The following is a 12988-nucleotide window of genomic DNA, read 5'->3' on the forward strand; positions in this document are numbered from 1 at the left end:
ACAGAGAAAAAGAGAAGTAAGTTAAGTCCATAGAGAAAAGCCAACACACCATAGGAAATCAGCACGCAGAGAAAGAGAGAGAAGAAGAGAGGGAGGGAGGAGAGACAGTGGTTAGAGTAGTGGAGAAATAGAGAGCAGATCTAAAGGAGAAAGTGGAGTGGAAAGCCCCAGTACAGTCCATCATTTTCTAATTACTTTAACCGTCTCCACTGAGGCCTGAGCAGCGCTGCTGCCGAGCAGTCTGTGATGTCACAGCGTAAGTGGTTTAGTAATCACAGATATAAGAGAGAGGCCAGAACCCCTGACTGTTTCTCTACGAGGCTGAAGATGACTTGTTATTAGGCAGCGTCTTATCCGAATTTTCCGTTCCACCTTAGAGGGCGCAGCATTTACATCCTGGCGCCTGTGCAGGCTGGAGAAACTCGCACAATGTAAAGCTTCCTGCAACTCATTTGAAACTCAGCAGCAACAACCATCTCAATTTTGTGAAACAAGTTGCATCATGAGATCATCTCAAACAACATCATTCAAATGGTCAAGTTTCTATGACCTGCTGGCTTAACTAGCAGGCTAATGCAAAAGTTTGGGCGCCCCGGTCAAAGGTGTGTTTTGATGATTTTCTAAGTAAAATAAGGAAAATTACCCCTATCCCTCGTTTTCGAGTGTCACCTTTTCCCTTGGAAGTGAGATACAAGGGGTAGTGACTGAAATCCTCCTACTATGAAACGGGACCCTCAAATAAAAAAGAGCATTACTTCATTAACAGCTACCAGCGCTGCTCTGTAGGCGACCCTGCCAGTCTGCAGTGACAGCAGAGGAGGGTAAAGTTCAGCTCCTCACTGCTGGGCTTTAGTTACATTTAGGACATCATAGACCTTCAAAGTGGGAAGGGGCAATTATTTATTATCGCCCACTCCTGACTCTTCAGTGATACGAAGCTGAAGTCAGATATTCACCAGCTTCTTGTTTGAATTTTCCTGCTCCACCTTAAATGGAGCAGCAGTTACATTCTGGCACTTCAGGCGTCAGAACTACTGGACTATTTAAGGTGGAGCAGGTAATTTAGGTAGCTATCTAGCTACCGAGATCTAGCTATCAGCATACTATTAGCGACTTTATACTTGTTATGAAGAAAAGGACCATAATACATTGAAACGACACTAAACGAAGATAATACACTGATTATCATAATTTTGAAACAGAGGAAATACTCACATTCGTGGGTTTCTTTGGTCGCTTGCGCAGCCGGATTTTCTTTTCTTTACTTCGCACTACCCCTCTATCTCAGCAAGACTCAGGACACCCTACCCCTATACTTGAACATGCAAAACGGAGGGCTAAGGGCTAAGTGGTGGGGTGAGGGGTGAAATGAGATTGGGCCTAAGTTAACGCATCCTCTACAGAGAGCACACTTTTTAATGCACAATTACTGCTGAATTACTGCCATATTTATGTTTATTCCCAACAAAGTGTGTCATTTAAATTAAAAAAGTAATTTAACGGGGGGATGTTGTACCTGTACATGACAATTTACATGTATCACACACAATAAAAAATCTGTGAATATGAATATGCAAATGTTAAAAACGTGTTAAAGATGCTCTCTATATATATATATATATATATTTAACAGTCCAATCTATTAAAAAACATGAGCTGCTAATGGGTGGAGTTGTGGAGTCGCTGCTGTCTAGTGGAGTTGATGCTGTGTGAAACCTTGTTTCTGAATTGCTTCATGAAGCTGCCAGACTACAAAGAAATGAAGCAGCATGCAGCTTACAACATGCAACTAGTTGCATGAAAGTTTCTCTGTAAATCCAGCCAAAAGCAAGTGCTGCACCGTTTAAGGTGGAACGGAAATTTCAGTGAGAACTTCAGCTTGGATGTTTCTCTGCTGTTAGACTGTGGTTACAGTCTGCGCATGCTGGCTTAATTGCTGAGCTCCACACAGACAGACAATTTTCTAAACTACAGCTTTAGACCTCTTTCAATCACACACACACACACACACACACACACGTACGCTAAAGCAAGACATACAGGTATCAAACGAATTCCTCACACAACAAATAACAGCATGTGTCAGTCTATTACTCTCTAATATACTCTCTCTCCGGCACACACACACACACATACACACACACACACACAGACACACAGTCTGTACAGACAGATATTCTGAACAGGCTGTTCCTCCCTAAAGTCTTTTTTTGCATGCATGAATGGAAACCACATAGACCTGATAGAGAGAGAGTTTTTCCTAACTTGATTTTCCAGCCGTGATCCCACAGAACAAAGAGAGAGAGAGAGAGAGAGAGTTAGACCCTGAGAGAGAGAGAGATGGAGTGTAAATATAAAAGTACTATGAACTCTTGAACTGTAGTCAGACTCTATAGTGTATTCTATTAGACTGTGACACTGTTAACCTGTTACACTGTAGACAAATTATTCAGCTGTTAAAGCTTATTATTCCATAATTACCATAAATTTTACAGTTACTACTATAAATCATTAACTACTATAATGCTACAGTAACTGCTATTACTTATTCATTAACCACTATAAATGATTCAGTAACTACTATCATTATTCAGAAACTACTACAACTAATTCAGTAACTACTATAAACCAGTCATTAAGTACTATAAGTGATTCTCTATTATAAATGATTCAATAACTACTATAAATAATATATTAACTATTATAAATGATTTAGTAACTATTATAAGTGATTCAATAACTACTATAATCATTCATCAAGCATTACAAATGATTCAGTAACTACTATAATTGCTTAAGTAACTACTATAACTTATTCATTAACCACTATAAATGATTCAGTAACTACTATCATTATTCAGAAGCTACTACAATTGATTCAGTAACTTCTATAAACCAGTCATTAAGTACTATAAGTGATTCTCTATTATAAATGATTCAATAACTACTATAAATAATATATTAACTATTATAAATGATTTAGCAACTACTATAAGTGATTCAATAACTACTGTAATCATTCATCAAGCATTACAAATGATTCAGTAACTACTATAATTGCTTAAGTAACTACTATAACTTATTCATTAACCACTATAAATGATTCAGTAACTACTATAATTATTCAGAAACTATTACAATTGATTCAGTAACTACTATAAACCATTCACTAAGTACTAAGTGATTCTCTAACTATTATAAATGATTCAATAACTACTATAAATAATATATTAACTATTATAAATGATTCAGTAACTACTATAAGTGATTCAATAACTACTGTAATCATTCATCAAGCATTACAAATGATTCAGTAACTACTACAAGTGCTTAAGTAACTACTATGACTTATTCATTAACTACTACAATTGATTCAGTAACTACAATAAAGTATTTATTAACTACTATAAACGGTTATCTAACTATTATAAAGACTCAGTAACTACTATAAATATTAACTATTATGAATGATTTTGTAACTACTATAAATGATTCATTAACTACAAATGATTCATTAACTACTATATCATTCATCAAGCACTATAAATCATTTATTAAGCACTATAAATAATTCAGTAACAACTACAAATTACTCTTTAGCTTCTATATGTTATTCAGTGACTACCATAAATTATTCAGAACTTAGTATAAATGAGTCAGTAAATACTACAATTATTCAGTAACTACTATAAATTAAAGTAACTACAAAAGTATTATGTAACAACTACAAATTATTATGTACTATAAATGATTCAGTAACTACTATAAATTATTCATTAAGTACCATAAACAATCAAGTAACTACCATAATTTATTAGTAACTACTATTAATTATTCAGTCACTGCTGTAAATCATTCAGTTACTATTGTCAAATACCTCCGTCTAAGCCTGGTATTTAAGGGATTAACTGTGATGTAGGTCATTTACTGGGTGTCTCAGATTGTTTCGGAAGAACAGTTCAAAAACTAAATAAATAGCAATTTTCCTGTCTGAAAATGTCTGAAAAGAGATGAAAACAGAACAAAACAGTTGATCATTTGTTTAGAGTAACAGCCCTCAGGAAGCAGGAGCTAATTAAATTCATTAATGAAGCCCAAATATCACCTGAAACCAGGACACTGTGAAAATATTCTGATATTAAATTAATTAAGTTAAACTTTAAATATTAAATTAAATTATGTCCAGCAGATTTAAGGGGTTTAAAACATGTATATTTACCTCCCAACACACCTACACGGTACCTGTCCGCAGCTAAAATCCATACCGGATAAAAAGGACTATCATCTACAAACCTCAAAATCCTGAAGCTGCTGGCGTGTTTCTGCATGGTTTTCTGCACTGCACTGCTGCAACACGATTGGCTGATTACACAGCTGCATGACTGAGTAGGCGTACAGGTGTTCCTAATAAAGTGCTCGGTGAATGTAGAGGCCGAACTAACAGCAAAATAACACACAAAATCCCAAAATAAGTTGATTTTTCGGATATTGTGCACCTGCTAATCCACGATAAATCAAATCAACACTTGTTGGAGAGAAAATTAAAGCTGCGTCTGACACACAGGAACATGCAGGCCAAACATTTTCTAACCCGCTCTGTGAGCCAAGAACTGCTCTAATGGATTTCACAGATCCACTGTGTTCCCACTGTGTGTGCGTGCCTGTGAAAGGGTGGGGTGGAGGGGATACAGGAGAAGCCTGCCAGGTTCAAAGTCAAGGTCAGTATTCACGAAGCCTATCAGAGCAAAAGAAATATTAGGGATCAGATTCCTCCCTTGTAAATATGTGTACTAAAGCCTGCGACATTATAAAGATCACAGTCTGTCTGTGAGTCTGTCTGCATTGTTATACTCACAGCTTGTGTCTGGCTCAGATGCACTATAGTATATAATTTACAGCAGAGGTTCTGGTACCAAATACACCAGCTGTGCTTAAGTTACATAGCTATAATGTAAGTTTTTTACATCTCACTCTGTAGCATCTCTGTGAGAAGTGAGCTTCTGAGAGTGATCAAGGTTTTAGCGTGCAGTTTACATCAGATAGTCTATGTACACTCTCAGAAAAAAGGTGTGAAACTGTCACCGCAGGACCCCTCTTGTCACTCGAGGGTGCATCTCAGTACCTTAGTCAGGGAATATAACTGTATCATAATCTATTAAAATTAGATTTTAAGTTGTATTGACTCCACAAACCCCGTCTCGTCTCCAGGCTTTTCATTTTATAGCTCTGTTTTAAAATATTAAGTTATGAAAAGGTACAAATATGTACTTTTCACCTGGAATAACGTATTTAATGTACACAATTGGACCTTAAAACCATTGTTGTACCTTTGAGTGTACATTTACATTGTTTGTACTATGATGATTGAAAAATGTACCTGCACAGAATCTTTATTTCTGTACAGTGTATCGATGGCAGAGCGCCTGAGACTGAAACGTATTGAAATACACATCAGAAATGCACATCTGTAAATATGTGAACTCTTACTCTGATTTCTTTCAGATTTCTCAGTCTGCACATGTGCAAAACAGACGGCGGTACCGGAAATAAGCAGGCAGTGTTGCCGCGAGACGCAGCAAAACATTACATGCTTGATGAAATGAAGGATATAAATATTCTTCATCTTCTAGACGATGTATATTTTCAGGTAAAGTGGCACAATGTTTAAAAAAAAAATGAAGTTTGAGTTTTACATTATGTTTATGTCACGTCTTCTTCTGTGGGTTTATTTCGGTTGCAAAGCAGGAATCCGATTACTGCCTGACTCATGTAGACCCGGAGCTTCCCTATTATCTGATTGTTGATCGGACAAAATCCGATTTTCTGCAGTTATCGGATTATTGAGTGCGTGTGAACGCCCCTGATGTTTTTTCAACATGGCAATAATAGGTAGTCAAATACGTTTTTGAAAGACTGGTAGACAAGTAAAAATGTATAGCACGTACTGAAGGTTCCTGAAGTTTAGCCATAAATGTTCAGTAGCACCCTGAATGTAATCAATATAATATAATCAATATAATCAACAAGCCACAGCATGACGTTTCCTTCTTTATTTTTGCACTGGAGCTATGAGGCTAATCTAGCTAACACATAATGGAAGCTTATCCTCCAACAATTAGCCCTGCAAACTGCAGGCCTAAATCATCACACACTTGCCCCAAACTGTGTCAAGCTGTTAAATAATCTTAAAAAAAATGCTTATATGGTTTCTGACACAGTGTGACGTTCTGTTATCTATAAACCTGGACAAAAGTTCACCACATGGCTGAAAACAGTGGCAGGGTCAGGACTGGATTAGTCCACCCACCCTCTCTTTCTCCCCAATGCATATTGGACATTTTGATTTATGAAGCTTCTCATAATACAAAGAACTGATCTATGGTCAGCTAATCCTCGTCAGAACTGCCGTATTAATGCTGCATTTATCCGCTCCTTGAAAATGACCCACGGTCTTTAAATAAACTCCAAATCTTTAAAGGAGATTTCCTACAGCTGGAAACTGGCAGGCCGCACGCATTCCAAAACAAAGGCAACATTGAATATTTTTCTCCAGGAGCGAGAGAAAAGGAAAGCGAGTGAGAAGGTGTGTGTGTGTGTGTGTGTGTGTGCGTGTGTGTGTGTGTGTGTGCGTGTGTGTGTGCACAGGGTGGAAAGAGATGGAAAAAATGCTACGTTTTGAAGTATTTCACACACATGTGGTTAAAGATTCAGAAGAATGCAGGTATGAAGGTTTCGGAGAAGGAGGGCTGGTTGCTCTGCAGCTTTACTGTAATGGCTGAAGACGAAAAGTGCCTGCACATGTAGCTCCTCTCACCAAACACACTCCTCTGTGGCTGCCAACCTGCACGATTTGCTTTCCAAGCACTTCCTTATGGAGAGGCTAAGACTGGCTTTATGTGGTGAAACTTTCAGGACTTGCAGGTTGCAAAACTAAAGAATATTTTTAAAGGGAAAAACAAATTTTCCCCCCGTTCTTCAAATAAACGTTTGATGTGGTACGTAAACAGTGTTAAAGTTTCAAAAGGTACTGTTTACGTCCCCAGTCTGTACATGGAAACTAAGCTGTGAACACAGCCAGTTGTGAATGCACTGTTTCTGTGATGTCACAAAAAACTATCCGCCTATTTCAGCCTAGCAGTTTAGCCCCGCCCATTCACACTGTAATTATAACTACTGTTTCACCTACTGTTTTTCAAATGAGGCGCAATACAGGACAGCCAATCAGAACAGAGCTCATTTACATGTATCAGTCTTAAAGGCAAAACAGCGTGTTTGATTTTAAGGAATAAAAAAAGGTCATACAAATTGAATTATAAGAAGAATAAACAGAGACATTATAAAGGAGGAGACTACCAGCTTGAAAAACGAATGGGATAACTTTCAACATTGTGTCCGTTTATAGGAAAGTCTCGCCCTTCAATAAAAAGAGTAAGTCGGTTTACTGGTACCAGCAAAAGCCCTCCCTTGTTGCGGAGGTATGTATGCCAGGAGCCAGAACAACCTGAAAAAACATGTTTTTGTGCATTATTTTAGCCACATTGTACAAACTATTCATTCGAGCTTTGCTCAATTTTTTCCAGTGATTTCAAATATGGTTTTGAAATGTTAATGGGGACTTTAGCTTTGGGTTTATGGCTCTCTACCCAGTCAGAGAGAAAGAGAGAGAGAGAGAGAGAGAGAGAGAGAGAGAGAGAGAGGCCAACATACCCGTCATACCTCCACTGCTGCTATCAGTCTTAAAGGCAAAACAGCATGTTTGATTTTAAGGAATAAAAAAAGATTTAAAAATGGTCATACAAATTTAATTATGACTATTTCTGGTACATATAGGACACAAGACAGAACAGCTTAAGATTACTTACTTCTGTAAATTAAAATTATCTTTGCTCTATGTTTTTGGAACAAGAAACTTTCTTTAGTAACACTTTTGTTTTTGAAAAAACGTATAAAAAATTGGCATCATTATTAATATCTGGTGAAGAATCCCCTGTCGAGAATAACAGCATTCTGTAATGCTTGGAGAACACTTGTTGAGGGATCTTAGAAACTCCTCCATGCAGAACATCTGTAGTTCCTTGATATTCTTGGGTCTTCACTTGTGGACTGCCCTCTTTAATACACACCACAGGTTTCAAACTGTGTTTAAATCTGGAGACTTAGAGGGCCACTGCAAAACCTTGACTTTGTGCTCCTGAAACCATTTCTGTGTGGATTTTGATGTGTGTTTGGGGTCATTATCTTGCTAAGAGGGCCACATGCTGCCAGTTTCAGCCAGATTTGGCAGACAGGTTTTGGGCTAAAATCTCCTAGTATGTATTGGAATTCATCATACTATTAATTTTCACAAGAGCCCCTTGACCACGAGCAGCAAAACAGCCCAAAGCATCAATGATCCATAACCAGATTTGACAGAGGCTGTCAGGCACTTTTTATTGCATACAGTCCCTTATTTTCGTCAAGCGTAACGATGGGGTGTGTGACCAAGTTCAATTATTGTCTCATCTGACCACACCACACAATTCCATCTGTAGCTCCAGTGGCATTTTATAAAGTTTAGGGGCTGCAGTTTGTGGCTTCATCTTAGGAAAGGCCTCTTTTATGGAAGTCTTCCAAAAAGCTTCTGTTTACAGAGGTGGCGTCTTACAGTGGATGAGATTCGACTAAGCTGCGTAGTTCTGAAACTGTGGTCTCTGGGTTCTTCTTACTACGTCTTATCCTCCTCTCTGAACGTGAGGGCAGTATGCTCATGCGTCCTATTATCTACGACCCAACACCACAGACACCCTGTGGCATGGTGCGGAGCTCCTCGTCTAGTGTGTTTAGCCGCTTTTTTTGTCCTTCTATGCTTCTTTCTTTGGACTGAACAGATAAGAAACTTTGACTACAATGTCAGACGTTGGCTCTACACTGCCTCCTGGTGGAGTATAGAGTTCAGACAGCTCTTGGTTTTGAGGTGAGAACATACAAAATTAGAGAAAAGCTCATTTAGATAATTAAAACATACTAATTTACTATTCGCTTTGTACACTTATATTTTATATATATTTATACTTTTACACTTATATTACACTGAATATTCAAATATTTAAAAATTCTGACCCATGCCCACTTCTGATTGGCTGTTCCTTGAAACAAAGTTTCGCAATATTGAGGCGGTTGCAACTGTTTCAAATGAGTTTCAAGTGAATTGCAGGACACTTTACATTATACACACATTTTGACTTTCATGTCAATTTCAAGGAAGTACAGCTGCAAGAAACGCTGCCACAAGTAGCTTTTCAGACATTAACGCCAGCTGGCTAGCTAACTAGTTAAGCCAAAAAGCAGTGTTATTGCAGCTGAAGTGATAGTGTTTCCTGTCATTGCACTGCACTTTTCTGAAGTTTTGATTGGCTATTTTATAAAGCTTGTTCCACAAACTTGTGGTGGTTGCAATTGAGGCTGAAGATAAAAATTAGTTTTAAGTGAGCTGAGGGAGCTGCTGCATTACGCAATGCAAATCGAATGTAGTTTTGTATGTATATCAAGCAACTAAAGTTGCGTGAAACTTACACCATGCACACCAGCCTAACATTTACATCATTTAGTTATCAAACAGACTGATCTAGGGCCAGGAGACATTGTGCATGGAACTGCTTTCACTGGCAGACAACATGACCAAGATTTCAGATTAGCACTACTACACAGAGAATAAACAGAGACATTATAAAGGAGGAGACTACCAGCTTGAAAAATGAATGGGATAACTTTCAACATTGCGTCTGTTTATAGGAAAGTCTCGCCCTTCAATAAAAAGAGCAAGTCGGCTTACTGGTACCAGCAAAAGCCCTCCCTTGTTGCGGAGGTATGTATGCCAGGAGCCAGAACAACCTGAAAAAACATGTTTTTGTGCATTATTTTAGCCACATTGTACAAATATATTAATTCGAGCTTTGCTCAATTTTTTCCAGTGATTTCAAATATGGTTTTGAAATGTTAATGGGGACCTAAGCTTTGGGTTAATGGCTCTCTACCCAGTCAGAGAGAAAGAGAGAGAGGGAGAGAGAGAGAGAGAGAGAGAGAGAGAGAGAGAGAGAGAGAGACTTTCAGGCCAACATACCCGTCATACCTCCACTGCTGGGTAATCATGCTCAGACAGCTCTAAACATACACACAGAGATGGCATGTTTACACAGACTATGTGCTGATATCTTTATATATCAATTTGTTGGAACAAGCTGATTGATGAAATCACTGCAGACGCAGTACGTAGTATATTTAACAGAGACGGCTGATGAAGACGGTAAACTAACCCTTACAACTCTACAGGGGTTACTGTCATGTTGCTGTACTGTTCACATGTAATTATGTAATTACATAATTAGTTTGCATTACATTACTGCATTACATGATTGTATGAATGTGAAACAATGACAAATATTTTCCCATCAGTGTTGGATTTTAAATGAAATTTTCTGTTAAGTTAAAAAAAATTATGTTAAATAAGTGAAAACAGAAATTTCCCAAACTGGAGTTCAAAATGATTGAAAATGGAACTCGTAACAACCACCTGCCAGACCTGGTAGACCACCAACACTGTCCCCATCAGATAAGCAGCACTTATCAGCACTTAGCTGAGAGAGGAGAAAGTCAAGCTCCACGCTTGCTTGAGATCTGAAAACCTCAACATTACGGAATGTGTTCGGGATTAGTTGCATCAGGGAAAAGCTGAAGATTGAACCTTTGGTGCAGAAAAATATCCCTGCAGGTTTATTTAAAAGACTGAAACCAAGTCTCCTGTCATGAAGATAAAAGGTGGTCATAATAAATACTGAAAATCTGTATTACATTTAGTTGCTGTGACTTCTGTGTAAGTTTCCGTTAAATCTTTTGTTTTCTCCTGGAAAATTAACAACTTGTCAAAATGGCTGTTTTTAGTGGAAAAAATCACAAATGAATGGTGGTCTCTGAGTTTTGCCCAGTACTGTACATTAAAATCAGTTCCATTTACATATAAGGACATATATCTATATATGTGTGTGTTTCATGAGATAAGAAAAGAAAAAAGAACAGAGCAGAGCAACTCTCAAGTCAGATGGAAAACATGTAGAAGACACACACACACACACACACACACACACACACACACACACAGAAAGCCATTCTTCTAAAATCTCCAGCTTGGAATCAAACACACTGCAGGCCATTCTTATAAAACCTGCCACCATTATGAACACTGCCAACTTGGATGCGTTCTCTCTGTTTCACACACACACACACACACACACACACACGCGCGCACACACATTATTTTAATACCAGCCATGTTTCCCAGCTTGCTGTATTAAACTGAGTGGGCATGATAAGCCAAAACACCTGCAGTGTGTGTTTTTGTGTGTGTGTGTGTGTGTGTGTGTGTATATGTGTGTGTGTGTGTGTGTGTGTGTATATGTGTGTGTGTGTGTGTGTGTGTGTGCTGGCAGACTGAAGCTCGCACTTTTCTCCTGAAGGCCACTGGACAGTGGGAATGGGTTCATATTTAAAGAGGAAACAGAGGTATTTTTACCAGCTCAAAGAGTCATCAGCTAAAAGTATACATGATAAAAAAAACTGGCCACTATGTAAAATACACGCGCACACACACACACACATACACACACACGCACACACACACACACACACATGCGTGTATACACACACACATACACACGCGCACATACACAAACAATACGCACACATACAAACACACACACACACACACAGACACACACACACACACACACACACACAAAAAAAAACTAGAAACAGTAGAAAAACAAAAATCTTGACATGTAAAAACCTTCTACTGTAAACATAAAATGTACACTGTAAAAAACTGAAACACTAGCTAATCTCTGCATTATTCAGCCTTCATTACAGGACATAGTTTAACCCTTACAGTTCGTAGTTATTGTTAATTAGGCTACCTATTTAAATACAATTCAAAGTGTACAGTTTGTTAAAAAATGTAAAGGATGTTTTCTCACCATACAAAACAACAAGAATTCATCAAAAAACATGATCTGATCAGAATCATAATAATTATATATTTTTTGATCAAATCACAATAAAATATTTCCTCTTGTACACACACACACACACATCATCTAAACCGCTTATCCTTCTGGGTCGCGGTGGGGTGCTGGAGCCCATCCCAGCTGTCATTGGGCGGAAGGCAGGATACACCCTGGACAGGCCGCCAGTCCATGGCAGGGCAGACTCCTCTTGTACATACAAACACAAATGTGGTATATATTAAAAGTTTAGAATCTGCATCTGACAAAACTGGTGAGTGTGTGGGGTAAACCGTATACTCTACTTGTTTCAATGAGCTCTGAGTGAGAAATAATTAAACAGCTATGGCTGTAAATAAAATCTGACATTTAAATATTCATAGAAATTACAACGGAAAAAACAAAATGTCAAAAGTGTCCATTTGAATGTTTAAAGCTACTCCTGCTGCGGCTCCCAGTACATTCCAGGCTGGTTGGTCAGATAACAGTTACATGTTTTACAGCACAACAAGCTAATAATTGCATAATATTGATAAGGTAGCGAAATGCGCTGCTGGTTTAACTGCTGCTGCAGCCACTCAGGCCAGCTACAGACATTTACGCGTCTTCATGCATTCAATGCACCCGCTCTTCTTTAGCTTAGAATTTTACAGATAGGTCTCTCTCAGTGACACCTCAGAACAGGCTTGTACACCCATTTCGTGAGTCGCAACTACAGCAATCAATCCAGTTTTTTTTATTTTTCTTTACTGTGACATATTCCTCTGGTTATCATACTAATTGCTTCATATATTATCAGAAAAGCCAACAGACCAATGCACAGTATGTACACCTTAGCAACCACCTGGAACTGCATAGCAACAACCACCTAGCAACACCTTAGCAACCACCTGGAATTGCACAGCAATGGCCAAACCACACCTTAGCAACCATCTGGGACTGCATAGCAATAGCCG

At 38.3% G+C, this 12988-nt stretch overlaps 1 protein-coding gene across 3 annotated transcripts in view; it reads right to left on the reverse strand.

The window, feature by feature from the left end:
- The window catches only part of ltbp3 (latent transforming growth factor beta binding protein 3), a 93130-nt gene that overhangs the window by 51124 nt on the left and 29018 nt on the right, over positions 1 to 12988 (reverse strand). The window lies entirely within an intron of this gene.

Source organism: Colossoma macropomum, unplaced genomic scaffold (assembly GCF_904425465.1).
Source record: "Colossoma macropomum unplaced genomic scaffold, Colossoma_macropomum, whole genome shotgun sequence".
In the NCBI taxonomy this organism is placed as follows: Eukaryota; Metazoa; Chordata; class Actinopteri; order Characiformes; family Serrasalmidae; genus Colossoma; species Colossoma macropomum.